Below are 15,341 nucleotides of genomic sequence, written 5' to 3' on the forward strand. Positions count from 1 at the left end.
GTTACATTTTATTTTTAACAAAAATTCTGGGATGTGAGCTATTTATAGATTATAGACACAAATCTCTTTATGTGTTAACTGTAGAAATCTGTGGAAAAATAAGATTTTGTGCAACATAAGTTTATAGCTAATTTTCTGAAAAGCATATATTCTTTAAAGTAAGGTGTAGTTCCAAAGAGGGAGAAAAACCAGTTTCTTAGGTCGGTATTTTTAATAATTTTTTTCTGATTATGAATAAAAATTTTTAAAAAGAAGATACTTTTAACCCAATATATGCATTTTAACATTTTATTCCACAATATTTCCTGCTAATATTTAACAAAATGGAAATCATATATAGTTTTATATTCCTTTTTAATTAATAGTTTCTATTGTTGGATTCTCTAATCTTATTTCTATTTGATATTATTGATATTACAAAAAATCATTGTGATGAACCTCACTCATTAATGCAAATATTTTTGAGTGCCTACTCTGACTGCCAAATATTTCTGAGTTCCAAATATTTGGGGAAAGTGCCTAACCCTGGGCAATTATACACCTCATGTTTCCTCTCTCCCCCACCATCATCCCCAATCTCCCACTCTGGGTGGTGAAATTAAGTAGCCTACTAGGCCAGTCCTGTTTCTAAATATGTTAAAAATGGAGAAAAATAACAAAGAATCATTTTCTCTCTCAACAAAGACATGCTTGTAATTTTATTGTCTTGCTAGAGATGAAAATTTCCTATTCAGAGTCTCATAAGCTGAATATTAACTTTATTTACAGTCTTGCTGTGAAAATCCTTATTCCCTGCACAGTACATGGATGCTAACTAGGGCCATCACATGCATGGAAATGTAAAGGAGAAAAGCACTTTCATATGCTTCAAAAGTATCACCCCAGGTGTACATACCTCTTCTGTTATATATATAAGCATACATGGGCAGAGAGAACATTACACAGCTCCTCTCAGGGCTTGAAGACCTGCATTACAAGATGCTTTACTCCTTAGCCCTGAGCTATTAACCTCAGTACAACATGATCCAATTAACATGCAGTGTTAATTAATATACATTAAGAAAGACTACAATACCTGAGTGAAGGAGCCACTGGTATTATGTTATTTAAAAACAAATCACTGAAACATTGACAGTGGTTTGCTTTCAAATGAGCCCACTAACCTTACCTGCCACACTTTTTCATTTAACAATATGTATTGGGTGCTGGCTATGCCATGAAGAAAAAAATCATCTGGTCAGTCTATAAGGCTAAGGCAAACACAGCATAACAAATGATCTTGTGTTATGGAGAAAAATAGAGGGGGACCTAATTTAGAGTGGGGGCTCAGGAAGGTCCTTTCGGAAAAAGTCATGTTTGAACAGATACCTGAAGGTTGAGTAGGATTAGCATTGGGAAAATGGGGGCATATTCCAGGAGGAGGGAACAAACCTTGTACTGTCCTGAGATGGAACAAAGGTCGGCGAGGTTGGAATGAAATTAAAGTTAGGAGGTAGGGAGGGGCCAGAAGATGCTGGACCTCCTGAGCCAAGGAACAGGGTTTCTAATTGCAGTAGAAAATCACTGATGACTTTTAAGTAGGGAAGCAACATAACACTCTTGTCCATACATTTTTGCCTGTCTTTCAGATGATATTTTTAGTGTAGATTTTTAAGTGTGGAGCTCTAGAGTGAAAAATATAAATATTTTTAAGCCTCCTGGTATCTTAAGAGAGTTTATACTAATTCAATTTCCCACCAATAGTGTGAATATCCATCTTGCTAACCTTTAGTAGCAGCATCATCGAAAAAGAATTTTGCCATTTGAAGAAAAGCAGTGTCACATTGTTTTATCCTTATTACCAATGAATCTGAATATTACTCAGTATTTATTAATAGTTTATATTTCTTTTCTAAATTAGCCATGGCCTTTGTCTTTTGGGGGGTATCTTATTGGTGTTATCTCCCTAGTACTTATTTCTTGCATATATATTCTCCGAGCTTGTTTGCCTTTTAATTTTATTTGTACAGCCTTCTTCACCTTACAAGGATAATTTGTTACTGAAAAACCATTATAAGTTGAAAATTCAGTTACTATTACTTTAAATTAGAAAAAATGCTGTGTTCCTGAGTCCCCACAAACCTCGTTAAAATTAACCTGTTTATTTCACTAGTTTACATTAGTTACCATACCACAACATAATTCTTTCTGTTCACTAATTTCTCTATAGTGTGCAGTTCATCTGCATTCCTGAAACTTTTCATAGCTATTCTACACTTGCACACTTAATACTATGTTCTTAAACATAGCATAGGTATAACACTCAATGTCTATGGAATTCAGCCTTCAATGCAAAACAAAAACATAAAACCAAACATAATAGTAAAGGCAAAATAAGTGAAAACAATGTATTTCATGGGCATCAGTGCATGAGCTTATTCTTGCTACATAGTAGCAAACCAGGAACACTCTGGGAACTCAACAAGGGACTCTATATACTCCAATAGCTGCAAATGTGGCCCTAAGTGAGTCCTGAGAAATCCAAATTGGTTCTTATTATGTGAAGAAAGTGGAAAAGGAGTATTAGAACTTCTTATAGGCATATTTTAGAGTAGGACTATGCTTTTGATGTATAGGATTTACATATTTCTACATAGTCAAATTTGTGTGTGTGTGTGTGTGTGTGTGTGTGTGTGTGTGTGTGTGTGTGTGTGTGTGTGATTTTTTCGCCATTGCTTTAGGGCTTTGGATATTCTTCTCCCTCCTCAATCTTACAAATATTCATTTATATTTCCTTCTCACTTTTGAAGAAACAATTTTCAGTTTTTACAATTATATTATTTAAGTCATTTGGACTTTGCAAAAAGAGTGTAGTGTAAAGTGAGGATATAAGTTATTCTTTAAAGAGAGAATTTTTCCACCCCACTTTGTTGAATAATCCATACCTTCTCTCTCTACATTTCTCAGAGGTGAATCTGGAAAAGGTCATGCATGGGGGTCCTTCCTCAGGTGATGCTGAATCTCTGAAGTGCTCCCGAGTTGATGCACACCATTCCTCCTGTCCCATTTCTCTTCCTTTTTCCCTCTTTCTCCACCTGGGCCCCTCGTCCTCTCTTCACAGTCTGGTAGATAAATTCACGACTGACATGGTTGTGTGGAAATAACTCTTCGCCTCTTCTGGTCGTCTGAGCCTCCTGGCAATCTCCGGCCATTGACCTTCAGACCCACACACGCATATTCACTCAGCTAAAGGACAAGTGAGGTAAATAAAACCGTACTGAGGGGAAAATAGAGCCGAGGGCTAAACTCTAGGCAAAGCCAAAAGGAAATTCAGGGATAAGTTATCTAAGTTACATTAAGTAGAATGAGAGATGGTATCTGGGTATAAAGATTGAAATGATGCCTACAATGTATAATTGCAGAAAATGTGAAGTTAAGCAGCCAATTCTTTCCTAAAAGATATATATAAAATATGGAACCAAGCAGTCCTATATTTCATAGATGAAATTACAGACTTAAAATTTTTTAAAAATGTGATTCGCTTAAAGCTATTCCTTGTTGGAATTCCTGGTCCAGCTTTTAAACCAGGTATGGTTTGATTTTCTTCTGACACTCTTTAACCCTTTTACTGAATTTTAATAGCGCACATTTATCCTTAAAATGAAAATGAATTAAAATTATTTTGTGATGTTCTTTGCAATAATCAGAAACCCTGCAGGAAGTGTCAGAACCAGGGGTGGGTGTGAATGCTTTGGAAGATTATCTTTTTGACTCGTGTACATCACAGACCTGTTCCCGCTTCCAAGTTCTAATTTAGAAATAGCTATGAAAACAGATTTATAAATTGGGTTAGAATTCCAAAATTTCCAGGACTGTTCCTATTGATTTTCAAGTACATACGTCCAGTGAGGATGAGAGTAAGAAATTTCTGCTGACTTCCAAACTCCTAGCAGAGAAAGGCCATTAGGGAAAATATATGGAATCTATAAATGTACGGTTATCTCTGAGACTTTCTCAAGCCACAAAGTTTAAGATAATCTAGTTCTCTTCATACGAATTTGTAGCGTTCTTGCCAAAGTGATAACGGGCGGTCCTGTTCCCTTCGAAGTCCTCTTTGCGTATATATGGAATGAGGACTTTTGGCTGTCCCTGCCATTCTTTTTGAGGACAGGCTTAAAAGGGATTAAAACTACGTTACCGATGGTGCTAATGTAAGAATTCACGCTTCTCAGAGCCTCTGCCATTCGGGCCACGCGGTCTGCGGAACGTCCCCGGCCCGGGAGCGGCCCGCGCCCGCCGATGCTGCCCCGGCGCCCGGGCTGTCGGTGCGCCCCGCTCGGCGCTCGAGCGCGCCTGCACGTACGTGGCTTTCACGTGTGTGTGGACATGGAGTGCATGTGCGGGCACAGGAGAATATGCTGAGACAGACAGGACGGAGGGAAGGTAGGAGCGGCCGTGCACGGGCTGCGGGCCCGGGGCGGGAGGCGGCCGGCCGCGGGGACACCGGGCAGGAGCAGGCAGCGCCGGGGGCGGGAGCGGGAGCGGGGCGGCCGGGGGCGCCGCGCAGCGCTGAGAGCGGCCGCCGGGCCGCGCAGGGGCGCCAACTTTCCCGGGCGGCGGCGCCCAACTCGCCACCCGCGCCGGCCCCGCTCCGGCCCCGCTCCGGCCCCGCACGCCCCGGCCAGCCCCCTCCCGACCCCGCGCGGGCTCCGTCCGGCCCCGCAAGCCCCTCGGGCCCCGCGCAGACCCCGCACGTCCCGGTCGGCCCCCTCCCGTCCCCGCGCCGGCCCCCAGGCCCGCCGCTCGGCGACGAGACACAGTAAGTGCGGCGGCGGGCCCGCGCCCCGGCCCTCGCCTTCCTCCCGGCCCGTCCCCGCGGCGGCGGCGGCGACAACATGGCGTCCCCGCCCGAGCCCTGCGCGCGGAGCCGGCGGCGGGGCCCGGGCGGGGGGAGCCGGGAGGAGGGCGGAGGCCGGCGGGGAGGAGGCGGAGGCGGCCCGAGCGTGCCCCCCGCCCCCCGCGCCCGTCGCCGGCTCAGGCCCGAGAGGCGCCGGCGGCGGGAAGAGGCGGCCCGGCGGGGAGGGCGCGGCGGCGGCGGCGGTGGCGGCGGAGCCGGAGCATAATGGTGGGGAGCGCGGCGGCGGCGGCCGGCGGGGCGGGCGGCGGGCGGTGGCGCGGCCGCGCGGCTGGGACCGCCCGGATGCGGCCTCCCGGGCGGGGGCGCGGACGGCCTGCGCTGCGCCGGAGCTCCGGGACGACGGGCCCTCGAGGGCGGTGGCGGCGGCGGTGGGGCCTGCGGGATCTGCGCGTCCTGCCCGCCGCCCTCGCCCGGGAGACCGCGCGCAGGCCCGGGAAGGAGGCCCCGAGGACCGCGCGGGGCCTGCTCGGGCCGGGAAGCCGCGGCGTCGCGTGAGCGCCGCCCGCGGAGCCCCGCGCCACCCGCCCGGCCGGGCCTCCGGGGCCAGCGCACGGCCAGGCCGGCGCGGGGCGCGGGAGGCGGCGTCGGGGTCGGGCCGAGGCCTGCGGCGGTGTCCGTCCCTCTCCGGGGCTGCGGGCGACCCCGGCGCCGCCTCAACAGGTCCGCCCGGGCCTCGGGGCGGCCCTGCGGGGTCCGCCGCCCTCCTGAGCCCGGAGCTCTGAGCAGCAGCGGCTGTGGACGCAGCTGGCCTAGGGGGCCTCCCGGGGCCGCAGCCCCGACCTTTCCCCGGCACGGTCTCCCCTGCGCTTTTCTCCCGGGCCGGTGTGTGCGCGGTATCGGTCTCCTGTGCGGTGTGTGCGCAGTGCCCGGCGCCCTGTGCACTTCGTGCAGGGCACTCTAGTGTCGTGTATGGTGTGTACACAGTACCTCGTGTTATATACACTGGGTATATGGGTACTTCTCGGTGTCATATACTGTGTGCACGCAGTATCCTTGTCACTTGCACTGTGTACGTAGGACCCAGTGTCATATGCAGTGTGTGCATACTACCTTGTGTTATACCAGGGGTCTTCGAAAAGGTTATGGAAAGATTCGTGTTATTTTTAATTCCGTTTTCCCAGAACTTTTGGAAATACCCTCGTATGTGACGTATATGTGGTTCCCGCGTCGTATATGATGTATACGTACTACTTGGTGTCATATGCGGTGTGTACACAGTACCCAGTATCATGCGGTGTGTACACAGTACCCAGTATCATGCAGTGTATAGGTAGCACCTCCATGCCCCATACAGCATGGACCTGGTGCCCGGTGTCATGCGTGTCTGTGAGAGTGAAGGAGGTGCCCAGGTGGCCCATTCCGGGAACAGGCATCCCTCAGGCGGGAGGTGGTAAAACAGGTTGGGGTTTTAGGGACCACACTGCTCCCCAAGGTTTAGGACCCGGGTCCTTCCGATGCCTCACCAGGGCATTCTATATTCATAAGCTGTGTTGTATGGCGGCAAGAGCATTCTTAAAGATAATTTAACCTATTTGTACAGAAGCAGAAAATAAACATTTACTTTTTTTTAAACTGAGAAATATAGTAGTTTTAGCTTAGTAATTATGGGATGCATCACCTTTTCAGATTGTTGGGTCATTGATTCTAATTAATCGTTGGAAGTTATCAGGAAGATAGTGTTGGTTGTACATTAAAAGTTTAAAAGTTTGAGTGCTTTCTGGTTGGTAAGGTCATATTTGTAATTTTTGTGAATGTCTAATTTGTACAAGCAGGAGATAAAATATGAATTTCTGTGTAGGCATATTATCTTCCTTGTTTTTGACTAACTGGTGCTGGTTACATTATAGTCATTTTGGTTGACTCTTCTTTGTAAGATGGCTGGCTAGAGATTCAAAGACCAGAATATATGGGATGTAATTATGACATAATCAAAATATTTTTGTTGCTTATCTCTGTGATTAAAAGAATTTTTATATTTTAGATGGTACTTTTGTTCCATAGATATTGGCTCATATGAAAACTGATTCTCCCTTTTATGTTTCCTAAATCAGGCAATTTATTTTTGCCTTTACTATTTGCAAGGTGTTTAAATAAATATACGTGTAAGTGTTTCCAGCTTTACAAAGATAAATTAATTAAAATGTTATAATTTAGCTTTTTAGTTCATACTAAATATTTCTAGGATGTCATTATGTTGGTGCTTTAAATGGATGTCATCTTGTGTGTTTCAGTGAATGACATGTTTATTAGAACTGTCACCCTTTTGTTACCCTCCCCTTTTTTTCTTTTTAGGGTTGTTCAGATAGTGTATACCAGAGACATACACTTTGGTATACCATAATTGAGACAGTAACTGGTGCTAAGAATTTTAACATTTATAATAGAAGTATCAACTACTGCTCTAACACTGCTTACTTAAAGCTGTAACCCTCTGGTGTCAGATTATTAACTTCCTTGTCCTGCATTTGAAATCTGCATGGAAAATATCATCATATTTAAGGAAAGAGGTTGTATCTTGAAAAAAAATTAAGGAGAAAATGAATAGACCAACTTAGTTTTATAATAGTTAGAAACTTTTCACTGTTTGAAAATCTTAACTTGGATTTAACACTGAATTTTTTTTTACAGGGTGAGTAGGGTCTTTTTTGTTTGGTTTTTGTTTTGTCATTAGAGAGGTGGCAGGGCAAAATGATGAAGAGCATAGACTTTAAGGTCCAGTGGCTTGGGTTTGAATTTTACTTTTGTCATTTACTAGCAAAATGACCTTGGGCAAATTACTTAAACCTGCCATGTCTTGTCTCAGTTTCCTTATAGGAGAAACAAGGATGATAATAATTGTACCAGCCTCATAGGTTTATCGTGAGGATTAGATATCTGAGGTACCATTTTTAAAGCAATTGAAACAGTGCCTGGCTCATGATAAGTACTCTACAGGTAGGTTAATACAAGTTGAGCTCCTTATTACAATGCATTGTTTTCTAGTTAGCTTAGGAAATATAGATACTCAATCTATAGACTCAACAAAGGTATTTTCACACTGTGTTCTGATCCAGGCAGTCTTGTGTTCCCAGTGAGATTCTAATCTTAAGTGATATAGGCAGGAGGAAAGATGGCATTTTCTGTCCTTTTGAGAATTATTTTTTTAGTTTACTTACACTGTTTTCTTCTAGTACAAGAAGGAATGTGTGTATTGCATACCCATCAATATTTTTAAAGAGCTGCCAGTATAAAAGTTACCTCCTGGAAATGGTAGTTCTGGCATTTGGATCTCAAGTACCATGTACCTTAGCTTTTGATACCTCACATGCCCATAGCATGGATTGAAGTGAAATTCAAGGGTAATCTAAGCCTCATCCATCATGACTTTTTGCTTCCCATGGTAGAAGTTATATGTAGAAAGTTTCTGTTTCTGATTTTGTTTTGTTTTGTTTCTCCTTTGCTTCTGTCAATGTGGCCACACACACCCCGCCCCCCATCCCCACTTACAAGTCACAGGAAGAGTAGAAGGAAAGAAAAAATGGACTGTCATATACATAGTACGTGCTCATGATGGTTCATAAGTCAAATTCACCTCAGAATATAACAATTAAACTAGTGTGAAGAAAGATGAGATCTGAAATAAGTGTGGCATGCCCCCTTATTATGTGCCTTGATTTACTAATTTGTCTATGATAGCATGCCTCTGAATCTCTCTGTTTTTTCACTTTAGTTATCTTAGAAGGTTGAAAAATAAGCATTTGTTATACTCCTCAGGGTTCATTTACCTGAAGCGATTTTAATGATTTTTTTTTATCATTACTTCTTCATCATTGATGAATACTACAAGTAGCTGAACTACACAGTATGAGAGTTTAACCATTGGTTTTCAATTAATATTTTTCTCTTCCCCCCACATCTATCATCCTGTCCATAACCATTTTATATTTGCTCAAAGCTCATAGACTTTCCAAACAAAGAAAAACTGCTGGTCACCTGTTCATTCAATCTTTAAGGGAGCTAATCTCTCACCAACATTTCTACTACAAATTTTGACAAGTAAAAAATAAATGATGTGACTTTAATTTCTACCCGTATCTCTCACATAATCACTTTCAGTTACTTTCTTGCAATGCCTTTGTAAAATTTTCAAAACAAGTGTAAATCTGCTTTGGTGAAGTGATTCTGTGCAGATATTTGTGACCTGGAGATTGTTCTTCAGGTTATCAGTGTGTTTTCCTCAGTTAGTTTTTATTTTTGAAATGTTTTGGTATCTACAATTTTATAACATAAATGAGTACCATGATAATTATACACAGCCATACATTGCTTAATGAAGGGGACGCATTCTGAGAAATCCATCATTAAGCGATTTCGTTGTGTGAACATCATAGAGTGCACTATGCAAACCTATATAGTATAGCCTGTTGCTCCTGGGTTACAAACTTGTACAGCATGTTACTGTTCTGAATACTGTAAGCAATTGTAACACAATGGTAAGCATGTATCTCTTCACAGAAAAAGTGCAGTAAAAATATATAAAAGATAAAAAATGATACACCTGTGTAGGGCACTTACGAAGAATGGAGCTCACAGGACTGGATTTTGGTCTGGATGAATCAGTGATGAGTGGCGAGTGAATGTGAAGGCCTAGAACATCACTGTGCATGACTGTACACTTTACAGACACTGTACACTCAGGCTATGCTAAATTTATATATAAAAAATGTAATTGCGATACAGTGTTACGAAGGCTATAATGTCACTAGTGATAGTTTTTAAGCTCCATTCTAATCTGTGGAGCCGCCATCATATGTGCAGTTCGTGATTGACAGCAAAGTTGTTATGCAGTGCATGACTGTATATTATGTTTTGTACATCCACTGTTGTGAAAAGTTATTTACACACAGTATCCCACTTTTAAAAACCCTGCATATTATCATCTTAAAGCACAGTAGTCTTCCTTTTAGTTATGGAAGGGTCACCTCCTTGTAGCCCCCCCATCCTAGTGCATGTGCTCATGGACACACACACACACACACACACACACAAGATAAGTGGGTGAATTAGGTGTTTCGAGAGAAAATGTGATCTATGTAATGTAATAGTTTGAGAATCCCTGGGATAAGAGGTAAGTGATAGAAAATAAGATAATAGGAGGGAGATAAGAATCCAAATCTAAATACCCAGTAGAATATTTTTTTGGAATAATCATGGCTCAGCTGTAATTTTTAAAACATATGCAGAAATGAATTACTGCTTTGAGGAAAGACCTTTTTTTGGTGTGTGGGTGTGCCTGCTGTTACTGATTTCCACTTAGAAAATGCTTAAGAAGTTAATTTAGTTTGTATTGTGAAAATGCTATACAAGAGGTAACATCGAAATTATGTACAAATGCACAGAAATCGTCTGTAAAATAAAAAATAATTTGGATTTTTTTTTAGTATATGTATAATTTATTATATATTTTAGTAGGGAAATTTAGCAAATTGCTAGACTTGGATATTTAACGTAATTCAAATAATCTAATTTAGTTAGACATTTAGTTACTCTTTCATTGTATTTTGGAGGGTACATTTTCTATTCAAGAGTAGTTTTCTGATTTTTAACACTGGTTTCTTTAAAGGAAAATTTTGCATCTTGGAAAATATTTTCATAATAAAATGCAGGGTAAAAATTTTTAATATTTGTTTGATCAGATGACAGTAGAAGTACCCTTATATGCAAACACTTAAGTGATTTATTCACGTGATTAAGGCATTGTAAAGCTACTGTCACATTGGGTATGTGGCAAATTTAACTTAGAGTTGGTAATATTGGCAAATGTCTTATGAAGAGTGTTTGCTCAATAAATGGCTAAAAGTTTGTCTAACTATATGTAAAATTAAACAAATAGAAATGACAAAGGTGGTGGAATACTGTTATATCAGAGTTTTTAAAGGATCATATAGCCTCTTTTATCTATTTGTTCTTCAGAGGTGAGAGTGATGTATTTACAGATCACAGTATCTTACGTATTAGGCTGAAAACTTGTGTACATAAAAGAGTTTTTATTTTTTGTAAACTCAGTAATATTTAAGTATAGAAGGTCAACTAATTTTAAGTAAATGCTGTTATAGTTCAAGTTACTCCATAATTACTCTGTTAAGATGACATTAAAATATATTTTCTTCAAAGTAGAATGTATGCAATTTTAATGTCTTGACTCATTTATTAATATATTGTTATTGATTGAAACTCTGCTATGTGCCAGACACTTGCTAGGTACTAAGGTGAACAAGAAAAGAGGGTTCTTGCCATTGTAGAGTTTATAGTTTAGAGTAACATAGTTACTGAAGTAAGCACAATAAAGTGTAACAGAGAAGAAAGTCAGTCCAGAGTACTATGGTACATTGTATCAATTAAGATACATTGTATTTGATTAAGGTTATTTGTGAGGTCATAACACTGATGACTTCAAATTTATTCTAGCTATAGCTTTGAGATTTTAAAATCCCATCTGAGGTGTTTTAAAAGCAACTTTATTATGATTAGTAATTTTTTACTGTACTGTTTGAAAAATAGAACTGTAGTAAATAGCAAACATATATTATGTTCTCCAGATATTATCTGGGCTTTTAAGTGAAAGATTTAAATTTTAAAATTTTTAGTGTCTCCCCCCCCACCCCACCAGTTTGGTCTGCTTGTATGTTAAGTAAGCATAAAATATAATGTGAAGAACGAAGGACCTTATTTCCCAGTTTAAGCATTTATCATGTGAACACACAAAAAAGATGTATACAGATATTTTAAGTGGGTCTCTGTTGAGAGCTTGTCACATGGTACTAACTCTGATAACTCGGGTTAAAAGTGCTGTTGAAAACCAGGAAGATACTGCGGTTTATAGCAAGGGATTGGACTTACATGTGTTCTAATTTGACTGTGCATGGTAGTTCCCTTTCAAAGTATACTTGAAAGCAGTTTGCAGGAAGCTGGATTTCATCGTAAACACTGCCTGTGGCAGCACCATTATTTTTCTAAAGGTGTCACTTATTGAGCTCTACCGTACTAGCAATTTACATATCTTATTTAGTCCTGACAGCAGCATCATGAGGGAAGTATTATTGTAAGGATTTTATCATAAGGAAACATACTCAGAAGGGTTAAGTTACTGGTGCCCATGCCCACACAGACATAATCTTATTGGTCTGAATTCAGGTGTATGACTGCCAAACCTGTACTTGGTTATTCTGCTCTGTCTCCCCAAAGCCCATCAACCTCTTGGATCTTTGTACTGATACACTTTCATCTTCCCAATGTGCCTTTATAAGTCTGCAAAAGTGTGTAATATTAATAACATGTAAAACTGTGCTCACCCTGCTTACAAAAGCAGGAGGTGGAAAGCAAGGAATATTAGAATACTCCTGGTAATCAGAACATTCCATACATAAAGTTCTGGTTAATTCCAATTTCACTGGCAATGACATCTAGTAATCTAAGAATAAGCAGATAATTGGCTCATTTTCTTGCTGTCACTATGTCAGCTCATTATGAAGATAACTTGGGGCAGGGCAACAGAGGGACAACAATCTTTATTTTAATACTTTTGTATAGGAGAAAAATGTTTGAAAATATTCAGAATCAACTCTAATATTCAAGTATTCTTGCTGCTTTAGAAGGGGAAGTCATTGTCTTGAGGAATCTTTTAATATTCCCTTTGCTGAGAAAGTTCAATTTGAATAGAAATAACTAATCTCTTGAAAGCTGCTCTAAGTGCTAAGGTTTCAGAATTCTGTAGGGTGTGTACTGTCACCTAAAATAAAAATACCATTTAATGAGAAGCATATGGTGAAGAGAGAAACAGACCAACTGAGTTATAACATGGACAGATGAAGATCATTCTGACAGTCATCAATAGTAATGTTGCAATGGGATATTAAGTATGGCTTTCTCATATTTAATAGCTATGGAAAGATTTTTTAAAATAAATAATCTTTTAATGAAGGCTAAGCATGGGGAACTTCTCTTAGTTTGAAAGCCATTATGAATTTTTTAGCTTTTTTTGTTTTGTTTTAGATTTTTTTTTTTTTTTTAGATTCTTGATTTATATGCTTATTGATTATTTTTGTATCTCAAAACTGCATCTGGGATATGCTGTTTGAGAAAGCAGGTCCTTACTCTTCAATTGAATTTTGACATGGAGCCCTTCTCCAATTAATATAAAATATATCTACTTTAATGGCCCAGTTCTTACAATAGAAAAAAATGAGAATAATTTATTTGGGTTCCCATTGATATCGCATTTAATAGATTTGAGGGGAGTTATTTGCCATTAGAGACGTTATCTTTTTAAATTATAGAGGATGTAAAGTCTAAGGTAATTAATTTTTCTACTGTATTTATAATTTAGTAGTTTTCTTATATGTTTACAAATATCAAATTTAATAACAAAACACCTGAGATTTTTTATTTTGAAATAACTACTCATTTTACCATTCTGCACCTACGTGTTTTACACATATAATCTTAAGAAGCCTCTTCTGATCAATATTCATATTGGATTGTTTCAGGTAAGAAACTGTCACTCAAGTCATTTGAAAGTTGAATTTTATTTTTTTTTAGGATTATTCAAATAAAACTAGTTTTATTTCCAGCTACTTTTAAGTACATTAAAGTCATTTAAAAGCTGAACAACGAGCAGTTCAATTTAAAGTTAGACTTTCTCTTGGTTCATTTGTATACTTTAAACAGATGCTAATGAAAAATATTGTACTGTAAGCCTTAGTTGCAGTAGTACTTGGACCTTATTTATTCTTTTAAATAAATTCTTCAGGATTTTAGATGATGGTGCTGTGCAACTCACATTAGGAACCAGGAGTGATTTAGCACACTGGATCTCAATCATGAGTGGTTGAATTACTTCTTTTTGATTTTCTCTGGTGATGGGTCTGGACTCTAATTTTTAAAATTTCCACATTTTTTTAACTTTTCAAGTTTAAAATTTTTATTTTTAAAAATAGACAGTGGTATATGTACCTTTAAAAAATATTTCTTTTTGGAATAGGTTATAGAGAATGGTGTACCCTGGAACCTTTAGCTCTAAGTCTCAGAAATTCTCTTTCAAGAATCAGATCCACTAAGTTTCCTAAAGAAACAAGATAATCGAAACAACCTGAAAAATAAATGCATCCCAGAAGGAAGCCCTAAGTCTTTCAGATACTTTAAAAATGGTAGTGTTTTGCCAAGAAGATGAATATCAAAGATGCCAATGGTTGGTGCTCCCTGGTAGTCACAGATGTAGCTGTAATCACTGGTTACTTTGTCATATCTTGAGGTAAATGTTCAGGAGATGGGTTGCCATCGAGTTTGAATGCCTGGGCATTCCAATGTGTCTGAGAAGTGGCTGCATACTGTTGCTGCCTGTGCTATGGTGTGCTCTCCAGGATATCTCATAACCCTGATAAGTATCAGGAAAGCTTGGATGTCTTTCCCTAGGGCGAACTATTGCAGGGGTTACATCTGCAGTCAATAATGAGACCCCTGAGAAAGTTTTTGGGGCTCTGCCTAGCTCTCTGGCTAGCCCCCTCTTTATTCCTGGACTTTATCTGGATTTCAGGTGATTCTTGATATCCCTTCAGATTGTGGATGTCATTTCCACTTACAAGTTGTTCCACAGGTACGGCCTCCACAAGATTTGAGTCTTTCAGCCGAGTATCAGAAGAGTCTGACTTACTTCCTTTGCTCTGGGAAGAAGTCCTTGAGCTGCAAGACCCACTGTGGCTACAGCCATGACTGGCCAATACTGCATCCTGTCCTCAGTAACTGTGCTTGTCACACAAGCTTTTTGAGGCTTCACAGGGATCCTAGGACCTGGGCAGTGCCTAATAATTTCCACAGGTTTCTCTAATTCTTCTTTAATATAGTGTCCATAATTCTTTACCGATCTCACAAAAGTCAAGGTGTGTGGCAGATGGGTTTTAAAGGAAGAGGGACAAGGAATTTGAGGGAGTGCCCACTGGGAAGCTTCACTGGGTCTGGTGCTGACTGTCAACAGAGTGGCCTGTGGTCTTCATGTGCCGTTTTTTGGACTGTACAGCACAGTCTCATCCACAGTTGGTATCCCGCTGGTGTTAGTGTTCTTACTGTCTTCCCAGTTGTACTTCAGTTGATAACAGTTCTGTCTGTGCTTTTAAAGTGTAAGTCAGATTTCCTTAAATGTACATAATTTTCTCACTTTTAGATTACCAGACGCATTCAGTAATCATATTTTTATTTGCCACTGTTAGAATTTCATTTCAAAGAGAATATTTCTGTAAACTTTGAACTTGAAGAACAGAGTGGAAAATGTTGGATGGGTATATTATTATGAAGTCAGCATCTGTTCTTAAGTAGAGGTACCATTTCAGGGAATGTCCTAAATATTGTAAATAACAGGAAGTGAAGAGGATCTGAAATCTGATTCATAGAAAGTAAGTGACTGACAAATTTG

The 15,341-nt window shown here is 40.2% G+C and overlaps 1 protein-coding gene across 7 annotated transcripts in view; it reads left to right on the forward strand.

Moving 5' to 3' along the window:
* The first annotated feature begins 4,317 nt into the window (after positions 1–4,317).
* Positions 4,318–15,341, forward strand: part of ZMYND11 (zinc finger MYND-type containing 11) — a 116,663-nt gene continuing 105,639 nt past the window's right edge. For 4 of the 7 annotated variants that reach the window (XM_063098948.1, XM_063098951.1, XM_063098952.1 and 1 more), the window contains exon 1: positions 4,986–5,104. The gene's annotated coding sequence lies outside the window, so the exon portion shown is untranslated. Of the gene's footprint in view, positions 4,339–4,360; positions 4,423–4,985; positions 5,105–15,341 lie in introns of those variants that run through there. The other 3 variants (XM_063098950.1, XM_063098949.1, XM_063098953.1) reach the window with 3 other exon arrangements.

The sequence above is a fragment of the Cynocephalus volans genome, chromosome 6 (genome assembly GCF_027409185.1).
Source record: "Cynocephalus volans isolate mCynVol1 chromosome 6, mCynVol1.pri, whole genome shotgun sequence".
Classification (NCBI taxonomy): Eukaryota; Metazoa; Chordata; class Mammalia; order Dermoptera; family Cynocephalidae; genus Cynocephalus; species Cynocephalus volans.